The following is a 12,362-nucleotide window of genomic DNA, read 5'->3' as shown; positions in this document are numbered from 1 at the left end:
CAGGTCGTTGTGTCCTTACACACTCCTTCCCCAAAAACAGGAACTCTTTCAGTTTCCTTTTGGAATTTCAGTGGCCACTCAAGGCTGATTTCCCTCAGCCAGTTTTGCCCTAGAGAGGTCCCCAGCATCACAGATGCCAGACTTCAGCCAATTCGATTCACTCCACATGATATCAAGAAACGGCTGAAGGCACTGGATACTGCAAAGACTAAGGGCCCTGACAATATTCCGGCAATAGCACTAAAGACTTATGCTCCAGAACTTGCCACACCCCTAGCCAATCTGTTCTAGTACAGCTACAACACTGGCATCTACCCTTGTATGTGGAAAATTGCGCGGGAATGTCCTGTACACAAAAGCAGGACAGATCTAACCTTGCCATTCTACTGCCCCATCAGTCTACTCTCAATCATCAGTAAAGTAATTGAAGGGGTCATCAACAGTGCTATTAAGCAGCACTTGCTTAGCAATAACCTGCTCACTGATTCCCAGTTTGGGTTCCGCCAGGGCCACTCAGCTCCTGGCCTCATTACAACCTTGGTTCAAAGATGGACAAAAGAGCTGAATTCCCGAGGTGAGGTGAGAGTGACTGCCCTTGCCATCAAGGCAGCATTTGACCAAGTGTGGCATCAAGGAGCCCTAGCAAAACTGGAGTCAATGGGAATCAGGGGGAAAACTTTCCATTGGTTGGAGTCATACTTAGCACAAAGAAAGATGGTTGTGGTTGTGGAGGTCAGTCATCTCAGCTCCAGGGCATCAACATTGGAGTTTCTTAAGGTAATGTCCTCAGCCCAGCCATCTTCAGCTGCTTCATCAATGACCTTCTTTCCATCATGAGGTCAGAAGCGGGGATGTTCACTGAATGGTCAGCACCATTCGTGACTCCTCAGATACTGAAGCAGTCCATGTCCAAATGCAGCAAGACCTGGACAATATCCAGGCTTGGGCTGACAAGTGGCAAGTAACATTCACACCACACAAGTGTCAGGCAATGACCATCTCCAACAAGAGAGAATCCAACCATCGCCCCTTGATGTTCAATGGCATTACCATCACTGAATCCCCCACTATCAACATCCTGGGGGTTACCATTGACCAGAAACTGAACTGGACTAGCCATATAAATACTGTGGCTACAAGAGCAGGTCAGAGGCTAGGAATCCTGCAATGAGTAACCCAGCACCTGACTCCCCAAATTCTGTCCGCCATCTACAAGGCACAAGTCAGGAGTGTGATGGAATACTCTCCACTTGCCTGGATGAGTGCAGCTCCCACAACACTCAAGAAGCTCGACACCATCCAGGACAAAGCGGCCGCTTGATTGACACTACATCCACGAACATTCACTCCCTCCACCACTGACGCACAGTAGTAGCAGTGTGTGTACCATCTACAAGATGCACTGCAGGAATTCACCAAGGCTTCTTCAACAGCATCTTCCAAACCCACAACCACTACCATCTAGAAGGACAAGGGCAGCAGATAGATGGGAACACCACCACCTGGAGGTTCCCCTCCAAGCCACTCACCATCCTGACCTGGAAATATAACGCCGTTCCTTCACTGTTGCTGAGTCAAAATCCTGGAACTCCCTTCCTAACAGCACTGTGGGTGTACCTACACTACATAGACTGCAGTGGTTCAAGATGGCAGCTCACCACCACCTCCTCAACGGCAACAAGGGATGGAAAATAAATGCTGGTCCAGCCAGTGAGGCACACATCCCATGAATTAATTTTTAAAAAGAGGCTTTGTCCTCTGCCTCTCAATGCCAACACTGGTAGCTTTACTGATTGGCTTCCGCAATGGACAGTAACTCTGCTCATACATTTGACTTGAATGTCTTTACCATGTAAGTTTTTAATTTGGCATCAGTTTCTTCCAAATTTAATTGATATTCACCATAATTCAGACATTTGAAGGTTTGTTCACCAACTACTGTAATGGAAGTTCCTGTGTCCACTTCCAGTCTAACTGGTCTGCCATTTACCTTCACTGATACATATATTGGTTCTGTCTTTCTAACCTTCAAATTAAACAATATATATCTGAATTCGTTGCTTCAGGCTCTTCTACATTGTAGATCTCATCAGTTTTTTTTCTTTTGTTTGAAAGTTTACCTGATTTTTCCTTGCACTGCCTCATTAGGTGTCCATTTCAATGACAAGAAAAACATTTGATTTTTTTAAACTGCTAGTCATTATAATATTGCTTGTTTCCACCTCTGTTGCAATTAATCCTTGTTTTTGCTGCTAAGTAATTTATTTTTACTTTTCTGCTAGTGGTGGCTGTTTCCCGCTTCTTGGCAAAATCTTGCATTTCTACACCCTTTTGGCTGGGGCTTCCTGCCCAACGTGGAGAACGGCACCATATTGTGCTTCCTGTATGGCTTTCGAATCCCTTACTGTGCTTTCCATGGCCAGTGCTATCTCTAGCACCTTCTTAAAAGCCAAATGTGTTTCAGGCAGTAGTCTTTTCTTAATCGTGTCCTCATTCACACCACACACTAAACTGATCTCTGAGTGTGTCGTTTAAAGATGTACCAAACTCACAATGTTCTGTTAGCTTTCAAAGTTGCCACATATCAAGCAACTGTCTCCCCTGGGGCTCTATTTCCTGAATTAAACTTGAATCATTGCATCGTTACCTAGAGCTTTGGCTGGTTATGTCCTTTCATGATGTCCACTAATTCATCAAAACTTTTTGAATCTGGGGCACTTGTGCTGTCAAACTTCGAATCAAGCTGTAGGCTTTATTCCCACATGTAGCTAAGAGGATCGCTCGCCTCTTCTCTTCCCCCATAATGTTGGTTGCTTGGAAAAAGAATGTGAGGCATTCAATATAATGAGACCAATCGTCCGTGACTGGATCAAAAGGATCAATTCTTCTGAATTGCAGCATTCTGAGAGGGGACTGCTTTGACAAGTCGGATAGAAATTCTACATACAACATCATGCAAGGTACAGCCCGATTTTGTTTATCTTGATTTCTTCCATTAACTTGTTTTACTCTTGATGCCATTTTGTTGCATCTTCACTTTATGCTCATTTTTTCCTTGCTTTTTCCTTGTCAGCAGCTTGTTGAATCTTGTGTTTCTTGCAGGGTAGCCAAGTTGGTACCATAGATAGAGTTGATCAGCGGACACTTCTTAGATGGAACACATTCTGTTTATTTACAAAGGTACTCAGCAGCAACACTTGTGCTTTCACATCAAACACTATCTCCATGCTGGGCGACCGCTTTGCAGAACACCTGCGGTCTGTCCGCAAGAATGACCCAAACCTCCCTGTCACTTGCCATTTTAACACTCCACCCTGCTCTCTTGCCCACATGTCTGTCCTTGGCTTGCTGCATTGTTCCAGTGAAGCCCAACGCAAACTGGAGGAACCATACCTCATCTTCCGACTAGGCACTTTACAGCCTTCTAGACTGAATATTGAATTCAACAACTTTAGGTCTTGAACTCCCTCCCCCATCCCCACCCCCTTTCTGTTTCTTCCCCCTTCCTTTTGTTTTTTCCAATAAATTATATAGATTTTTCTTTTCCCACCTATTTCCATTATTGTTAAATATTTTTAAATCTTTTATGCTCCCCCCACCCCCACTAGAGCTATACCTTGAGTGCCCTACCATCCATTCTTAATTAGCACATTTGTTTAGATAATATCACCAACTTTAACACCTATGTGTTCTTTTGTTCTGTTGTCTGTGACATCTTTTGATGATCTGCTTCTATCACTGCTTGTTTGTCCCTACAACCACACCAACCCCTCCACTTCTCTCCCCCCACCCAACCACCCCCCCCCCCACCAACACACACCTTACACCAGCTTATATTTCACCCCTTTCTTGGATTCACTCAATTTGGTCAAAGGGTCATGAGGACTCGAAACGTCAACTCTTTTCTTCTCCGCCGATGCTGCCGGACCTGCTGAGTTTTTCCAGGTAATTCTGTTTTTGTTTTGGATTTCCAGCATCTGCAGTTTTTTTGTTTTTATTACTATCTCCATGCTACTTACTACTAACTACAGACACTGACTACTGAGGTAGCCCACGCTAGTCTTCTATTGGTTACTAAAGATCATGTGATCTTCCTTTATAACATTCTTCTTAAAGGTATACTACACATTACATGAAACCATAATTACCACAGCAACCCTACCCTTTGAAGTAGGAGCAGACCATTCAGCCCTTTGAGCCTGCTCCACCATTCAGTAAGATCATGGCTGGTCTGGTTGTGTCTCAGCTTCGCTTTCCAGTCTGACCCCCACAACCATACTAACAAAAATCTATTTAACTCGGCCTTGAATAATTTTAAAGACCAAGCTTCCACTGTCTTCTGGGGAATTCCCTGGGGAAGAGAATTCCACATTCTAATGACTCTGAGAGAAAAAAAGTTCTCCTCAACTCTGCCTTAAAAGGGAGACTTTTTATTCTTAAACTAATGTCCCCGAATACTAATGTCCCGTACAAGAGGAAAATCCTCCAGTTATCCACCATACCCAATCCCCCTGGGATCTTATATATTTCAATAAGATCACCTCTCATTTTTCTAAACTCCAATGGCTATAGGCCCAATCTGTTCCAACTTTCTTCATAAGATAAGCCCTTCATCACAGGAATGAGTCGAGTGAACCTCCTCTGAACTGATTCTAAAGCAATTATTTCTTTTTTTCAAATAAGGAGACAAAAGCTGTACACAGTTCTCCAGGCCCTGCGTTTTTTGATCATTGCATGGCTGGTGGGCCTGGAAATGGACAGGAATGGGGCTCCCCGACCTCGATCCACCCCTGACTGTGATTTCAAGCCAATTAACAGCCGGCCAACATGAAAAGCCCCCTGAGGAAGGCTGAGCAGTGCCAGTGGGGATGGGAAGAGGGCAGGGCCGAGGTCACCGTGGGTGCCGGTCTGCACTGCAGTGAGCTTCCTGAAGGAAGACAGCTCCCTCAGAGGGAGCTGCAGATTTCCACACAATAAACGGAACAACAGAAACACTGCAAAATATGTCCATGCGGCACCATCAAGCACCTGAAAGCAGAGCTCATAAAAATACCCTCCCCAGTTATCTCTTTTCATTTCATTTCCCCTGGATCGAGGCTTAAGCAAAAATGTAAAGGCCACCTCTGGCCGATGGGCCCATTCACAAACCATAAAAGTGCACGTACCACAAAAAATTGCTTTCAGTTGCCTCCTTATTGGCTTAATTGCCCACTTAATTGTCAGCAGGTGCACTTCTGACTGCTGCACGCGCCCACTAAATAATGCCCAAGTGCATGATGGCATTGGGACACTTGCCCGATGTCATCTCATGCCATTCTGCAGCCGGATGGGTCAAGCGCATGCTCACCCACAGGACATAAAATTCTGGCCCAGATGTGGTCTCATGACGATCTTGCACAGCTGCATTAAAACATTTTCAATGTTCCATTCCCCTTGCAGTAAACACCAAATTCCATTTGCCTTCCTAATCACTCGCTGTACCTGTATACTGACTTTATGAGATTCATGTACCAGGACACCCAGATCCCTCTGTGCCACCAGGTTCTGCAATACCTCTCCATTTAGATGCTATACTGCTCTTCTGTTCTTCCTGCCAAAATGGATGAGTTCACACTTCTCCATCTGCCAAAGTTTTTCCCACTTGCTTAACCTGTCGTTATCCCTTTGCAGACTCTCGACCTCCTCTTAAGAACTTACTTTCTTTCCTATCTTCGTGTCATTTGCAAATTTAGCGTTTGAGGTCATCCAAGTCATTGATATAGATTGTAACTAGTTGAGGACCCAGCGCTGACCCCAGTGGCTCTACGTTAATTACAGATTGCCAATCCAAAAAAGACCCATTTATCCCTAACTCTGCTTCCTGTTAGCCAACAAATCCTTTAACCAGGCTGAGATATCACCCCTTACACCATGTGCTCTTATCTTGTGTAGTAATCTTTAATGTGACACCTTATCAAATACCTTTGTGCCTTTCTCCTTTCAGATACCCAAGAACTGTTGTCTGGCCAGCAGAGATGCAGCAATGTGGAGTGTCAGGAGAAGAGACTGATGATGTTGAAACACTGAGAGACTGGGGCTGCTGGAACTGGAGCCCAGGTGGAATTGAGAGGCCTGAGACATAAGCTGGAATGACCAAGGCCTTCTTGACTCCCGCAGATTCATTCAGGGGAGGGGAAGATCCAGGGCAGCCTTCATGTCCAGAGCCAATTGAGGCCTGAGTGACCAATTAATGTCCACTTAACGAGCCCTCATCCCACCACTGTTGTCACTGGTATTCTACCAGCAGTGGGGTGGGGGGTTTAGGAAACTTACACCATATGTAATTAAAGCTGATGGCCTCCTTACAGGCTCAGGGTGGGGTGGGGGGGTGGGGCGAGGAGTGCCTTGTAGGGCACCCAGGCAGCGAGGCCCACCCCCTCAGAAACCCCTCCTTTCCTCAGTAACAACCCCACCCACCCTGCTATCTGTGTCTGACTGGCCCTGGTGAGCTGTACCCACTTACATCACTCCTGGAACCTCCTTCATTGTTGCTGGTCCAGGTCAGTCACTCCTTTGTGGATGCCCTGTGCCCATTGGAGTCAACCCCTCCTTCCCGCTTTACCCTCCCCCTCTGGCCTCTCAAACCCTGCCCACGCCCCTCTCACTCCTTCACCGAGGCCTGCTAGCCCGTAATAGGCCAGACTTATTTTAAGTCTGAGATCCTTTTCATCAGGACTACCTCTAGTGCCAGCAATGCCCAATGCTCCCAGTCGGTGCTGCTGGGACTACAGAGCTGTTGGCCATTGGATTGGCCAGCAGCTCTCAAAGGCAGTACTTCCTCCTGAGGTAGGGATAGAAATCTCACATTAAAGTAATTAATGTTAAATTGCTGAGGGGCAGTCATCACTATGGTGGGTGAGCTTGCCACTGATCTTTTAGCTGAGCGGTTGGGGCCATGGTTTCTGTGAAATCCAGCCCCATGTTTTTGAACACATCTTTGGCACCTTCCCTTCTGTTATCAGTCCGAAAATTCACTGATGCCCCAAATCCAATCCTTATCCCTTTCTCCATACCTGGTCATTTTCTGTCACCAGTAGCATCGGCCCTAATGTGGGCGAGAGTGGACAATATGGCGAAAAGGACAAAAATTAGTTTTGTGCCATCGTGAAACCAGTTTGCGATCGTCCGCTTCACACGTCAGTGGTGGGCCACCTCTCCCCCTGTCCAACATCGACAACCCAATTTCAGTTTGCATCTCGTCATCTTGCCTGACTGCCGGAATCAACCTCCACCACCTGTGTCAGCAGGAAAACACGCCAGCCCAGAACACGTCTGGACAGATGTGACACGCAGAAGTCAGGGCTTACCGTTCAGACCTTGCTCACATCACGGACATCCAAGGAGAAGAAAATGCTGGAGCCCTACAGCAACTGGACCCTGGAGGAACACATGTATCGCAGGCTGGGTGGATTCTCATGCACATGGCTCTGCCGCAAAGTAGCTCACAGAAGGTGGGAGGTCTCTGTTGATGTCTGGGGTCTGCTTCAAGACATCACAGTCTTGACCTTGGGCTGCTATGGAAGATTGGGGAGAGGGAGGTCCAGCTGTGAGTGGGAGAAGGAAGTGTACCAGGTGGGGTGGGAGAGGAAGATCTAGGTTTGACTGGGAGAGGAAGGTGTGTCAGGGATTGGCGGGTGAGGTTGGGTGGGGGGGAATGAAGGTGTCAGGAGAGGGTGAGGTTTGGATGGGGGGGGGAAGGAGTTGGGAGGAGGAAGGAGTTCGGAAGAGGAAAGGAGTCTGGGGGCAGGAAGGTGTTTGGAGGGGGGAAGGAATCCAGAGGGAGGAAGGAGTCCAGTGGGGAGGAGGAAATAAGGTGGTGGGGGGAGGGGATGTCCAGTTGAATGTACAAGGGAGCGATCTGTGGAGTCCATGACAGCCTCTTGGAGAATGAACTGAGGATGGGTGTGGTAGGAGGGAATGGTGAGTATAAGAGAGGGCAGAGTAGGGTGGGAGGGCGAGGATGTGATGGTAGTGATAGAAGGGACAGCGAGGGTGGTTGGTGGGGACTCAGAGGCAGACACGGACCCTGGGGGTGGGAAGCAGGAGGTTGGGGGGGGTGGTCAATGTGGGTGGGGGTGGGATTCTCAGGAAGAAAGGGGACAGGCAATTTCACCTGGACATCCTGGAAAGAGAAGGGTTCTGGTTGGTGGGTGATGGTGGGGAAGTGGAAGGTGATGCCAGGGGGGGACAACAGTGATGGGGAAAGGACATGGATGAGGGGAAAGGACCGAGGAGTTGACAATATGCTTGACCATGACCATATTTGTCGAAATCGAAAGTGAGCGGAGCCTCGTGTTGGACGGGTACAGGAGCTGCATTGGGGAGTGTGGTCAGTGGGTGGGTGGAGATGTAGCTCAGCTCAGATGGACAACTGAAAGAGAACCCCAGCAGGCAGCACTGAAACTACTCAGGACAGTGAGATGAGTGTGATGGAGGAAAGATCCACGTGTGGGAGAGAATACTGGCACGAGACTCCGAAAGGCCCTGCCACATGTACACTTCTCCCTCCAGATTCACTCATGGTCCAGCTGTGTACAGCTGAACTGTTAGTGGCGATGGGATGCAGGGGGAGCACTCGTGAAGCCTGTAAATGAAACTGAAAGACACCATTGCACATTTCAGATTATTAAATGACAATATGTGCTCGCCACTTGTGAACAGAAATGCTTATCTTTTCTAGGCCTACCAATTCTTCTAGGTGCTTCCCTGGCCTCCGCAGGACCAGTGGAGACGGCCTGAGGAATGCCTCTGGTCATTTCAGCATGTGTCCTCTGGAGAGCTGAGGCCTTGCGGGCCCCGGCTTGCTTTGGCTGTCCTCCAGTGGGCCAGTTGCTCCCTCTGCGGTGACAGAGGATGAGGTTGTGGAGGTCACAGGCAAAAAGGGACTCGGAGGGAGAGGACAGCCACTGAGACTCCTGAGCAGATGACCCAGGGGGGCCCAGCTGCTGCTCCTCCTCCCTTCGGTTGCCCGAGGGCCCCGGCCTGACTCCTTCAGGGGAAGAAGCACTTGGAGGTGCCCCGTTTCCCTCTTGTGTTGCCACTGCAGGGACTCACCCATAGCTACCGTGATGGAGAGCAGGTTTGCACGCATCTCCATGTTCTGTTGGACCAGGGTCCCCATGGCTTCTGCCAATTTTCCCGTGGAGACCTCCATACATGCACATGTGGGCAGCATTTCATCAGAGAGCAGGCAGACCCACTTCTCTGACTCACGTGACACTCTGTTGAGGACTTCGACAGCCCCGCCTTATGCTGAATCTCCACAATGAGCTGGAAGGCCGAATCCAAAGGCTCATCATCGGACTCCGACCTCACAGATGCCTCTTTCCCAGAAGTCCTCCGAGTGCCAGGAGCTCGGCTGAACCTACCTCCTCCTGCTGCGGACATGTGTCCGTGAGGCGATCACCAGGTTGTGAAACCAAGCCTGCCCTGTCCTAGATCTAGGTCTCACCAAGGTGTGTGCCTGTGCACTGGTGGAGGGTGTGGGTAAAGGCTGTGACAGATCTTCCAGGCTGCTTGTTTCCAGCTCTTCAATGGAGGAGGTGTCCTCTTGGCTGGAGGTCTGATGAGGCTGGCTGGTGGTGATGAAGTGGTTGACTCACCTTGGTGGAACAGTTGAGAGTATTCACCCTCTTCCTGCACTGGATGGCTGACCTCCTCTGTGCTCTGGTGGTGCTGACGCTGCTGCCATCGCCTCCCAGGCCGGATTGGTGAGCCTGGTGGACCTTCTGCAGCCAAAGTGGGAATAGAGGACATCACGGCGGCTTCAACTGCATCCAGCAGGCACCCCAGAGAGGCGTCACTAAACTTGGGGGCTGCCGTCATTTTGACTTTCGGGGTCATCTGTCACCTGGAGCAGTCCTAGTCTGAATTTATGAAGTAGGCTGTCTTCTGCTGCACTTTAAACATGGCACCCAGAGCAAGGAAGTGCAGAGGTCAAGGTGTGGAGGGCAAATCTGAGCCCGCCCACTAGCGAGCTGGCTTGTTCCCCATGAATGTACTATTAAAGAGGCAGGATATGCCAGGAATGGGACGATACAGCACCAAAATCTACCATTGCGGCTGGTGTGTAAAAAGTCCTTTTTCCCACTGACTACCGCACTTAGTTCAAACCTGGGATGATTCCGGACTTTGTCTATAATAACCCTTTCTATCTTTACTACAAGTATTATAGTTTTCTGACTGAAAAAAGTTTCTTTGTTCCCAACTTCCATTGTTGCACCACCAATCCCTACTATCATATTTTACTTCTGAAAGCCAGTTGATGTAGGATGGTACTGAAGCCAATCGTAACCCAGTTTATATTTCCTTATAAGATTACATATTTCAAGCATATACCTCCTCACCCAGCAACAACTGTTTCAGTCAATGTCTATTTATTTATTTATTTACTTATTTCTATTTTTTTTTTCACCCACCCCGAGAAGGATTGGCCATTATTCTATTTTTACAATGTATATATATTATATATTACAATATATATTTTTTTAAATATGATTCCTCCCTAGGGAGGGGAGGGGAGAGAAAGGTAGAAATAACCTCCCCACTTTCAATGTCTATTTATTTATTTATTTTATAATATACTTGTCTCCTTTATTGCAGATGAAACCTAAGGCTGCTTTCCCTAAGTGTAGCCCACTCTCAAACTACCAGAAGGAGACATCTGCCAGGCACATAGGAAAAGGGGCTAATGTCTGCTTCAAATGAGGGTGAAGGATGCCTCCTGTTTGTCCTTGTCCAATATGACGTACAGCGAGCTTCCAGCCAGAAATGTACGCGTCCATCCTTCAATGTCTATTTATGGGGACTCAAATTAATACCCAGTTAATGCCAACCACCTGCATACAATTAAATACAATTAATACACAGTGAACACGCTTGAAGTCAGAATCAAGGACTTCACTACATGCAACACCACTCACTGTGGGCTTCACCAACCTTACATAGCATTAGAAAACTTCTACAAACTCAGCAAGAGAGTGTGGAAATCAATCAACAACTAAAGTTCCCTGCTGCTAAACATACGTTCAGCTGTGCAAGGCTAAGAGCGGGATTTGCTGGAGTGTTATGTTTGAAAATGATACCATTAGAGTCAAATCAGCATTATACGGTGAATAATATCATAATCTGCCTATTCTGCATACTTCAGTGCCTTCCCCTAAGACCCTTGCTAACAGCCCCTCCAAAATGCCATCCACAGCAAGTCGTGCTGGAAGAGAACAGATGTGGCACCCAAATCATCACTCATAGCGTCAAAACTACGGATGCTACAGAACCAAACTGTTGCAGGCATTTCTTTAAACAGTAGACACAGAGAGAAATAAACCACAAAACCATTTTTGCTAGGACAGCTTTTATTGCCCATACCTAGTTGCCCTTGAGAAGGTGGTGGTGAGCTGCCTTCTTGAACCGCTGCAGTCCATGTGGTTAGGTACACCCACAGTGCTGTTAGGGAGGCAGTTCCAGAGTTTTGATCCAGCAGCTGTTGTTCCTTTCCAATTCTGATTTCTATACAATTTTTTAAAGAAAACTCAAGGTCTTTAAGGTACCACCTGAATTTTGTGTCAGCCATGATGTGACAGCGATACCCACTGACTGCATTGAGAAATTCCAACTTACCTAGTGTTTTGGCTGCAGCCAAGAATTTTAAGGGCTGTATTTTCCATGGGGGAGACAGGATTCCTGGCCACTGGTGCAAAAGTTGGGGGACAGATCATCTGAGTTTGGCTGGCTCACCCGCAAACATTTAACAGCCATCTAACTCTTAATTGGCTGGAGGCAGTGTTTGAGGGGCCATTAATTGGCCATTTAAGGGGCTCAATTGACCCATGGGTAGGCAGACTACCATACGCCTTCCCCCTACCACAGGGAAGGGAGTGGGTGGGGCAGATAGGCGAGGGCATTGTGTCATTGCAATATTGCACCCATCAACCACCGCACTCCCTCCATGCCCCCACCACCCTGGGAAGCGGTAGAATGCAGGTTCCTGCTGCAGAATGGCCTACGGATGCAAGGAACAGTGCAGATGTGCAATGTGGTGCATTTCAGGTGAAACCACACCCCCTCATGACATCACATGCTGAAGACACACCCCTTAATGTCAGTCTTCAGCTGAAAGGCAGGCAAGTGTCTTATAACAATTTTAAAAACGCTTCAATACTTTTACACACTTTTGTAAACATTTTATAAACTTTTAAATGCTTTTAAGCACTTCTATAAACTGTTAAATCCTTCAACAAACTTTGAACACCCAGTGTCTGCTGCGGCAAACATCTTGAACAAGCTGCCTTGGTTTTCAACAGGAGCTGAGAGACCATGGTGAA

The sequence above is a fragment of the Carcharodon carcharias genome, chromosome 4 (assembly GCF_017639515.1).
Source record: "Carcharodon carcharias isolate sCarCar2 chromosome 4, sCarCar2.pri, whole genome shotgun sequence".
In the NCBI taxonomy this organism is placed as follows: Eukaryota; Metazoa; Chordata; class Chondrichthyes; order Lamniformes; family Lamnidae; genus Carcharodon; species Carcharodon carcharias.
Note: the sequence above shows the minus strand (reverse complement) of the source record.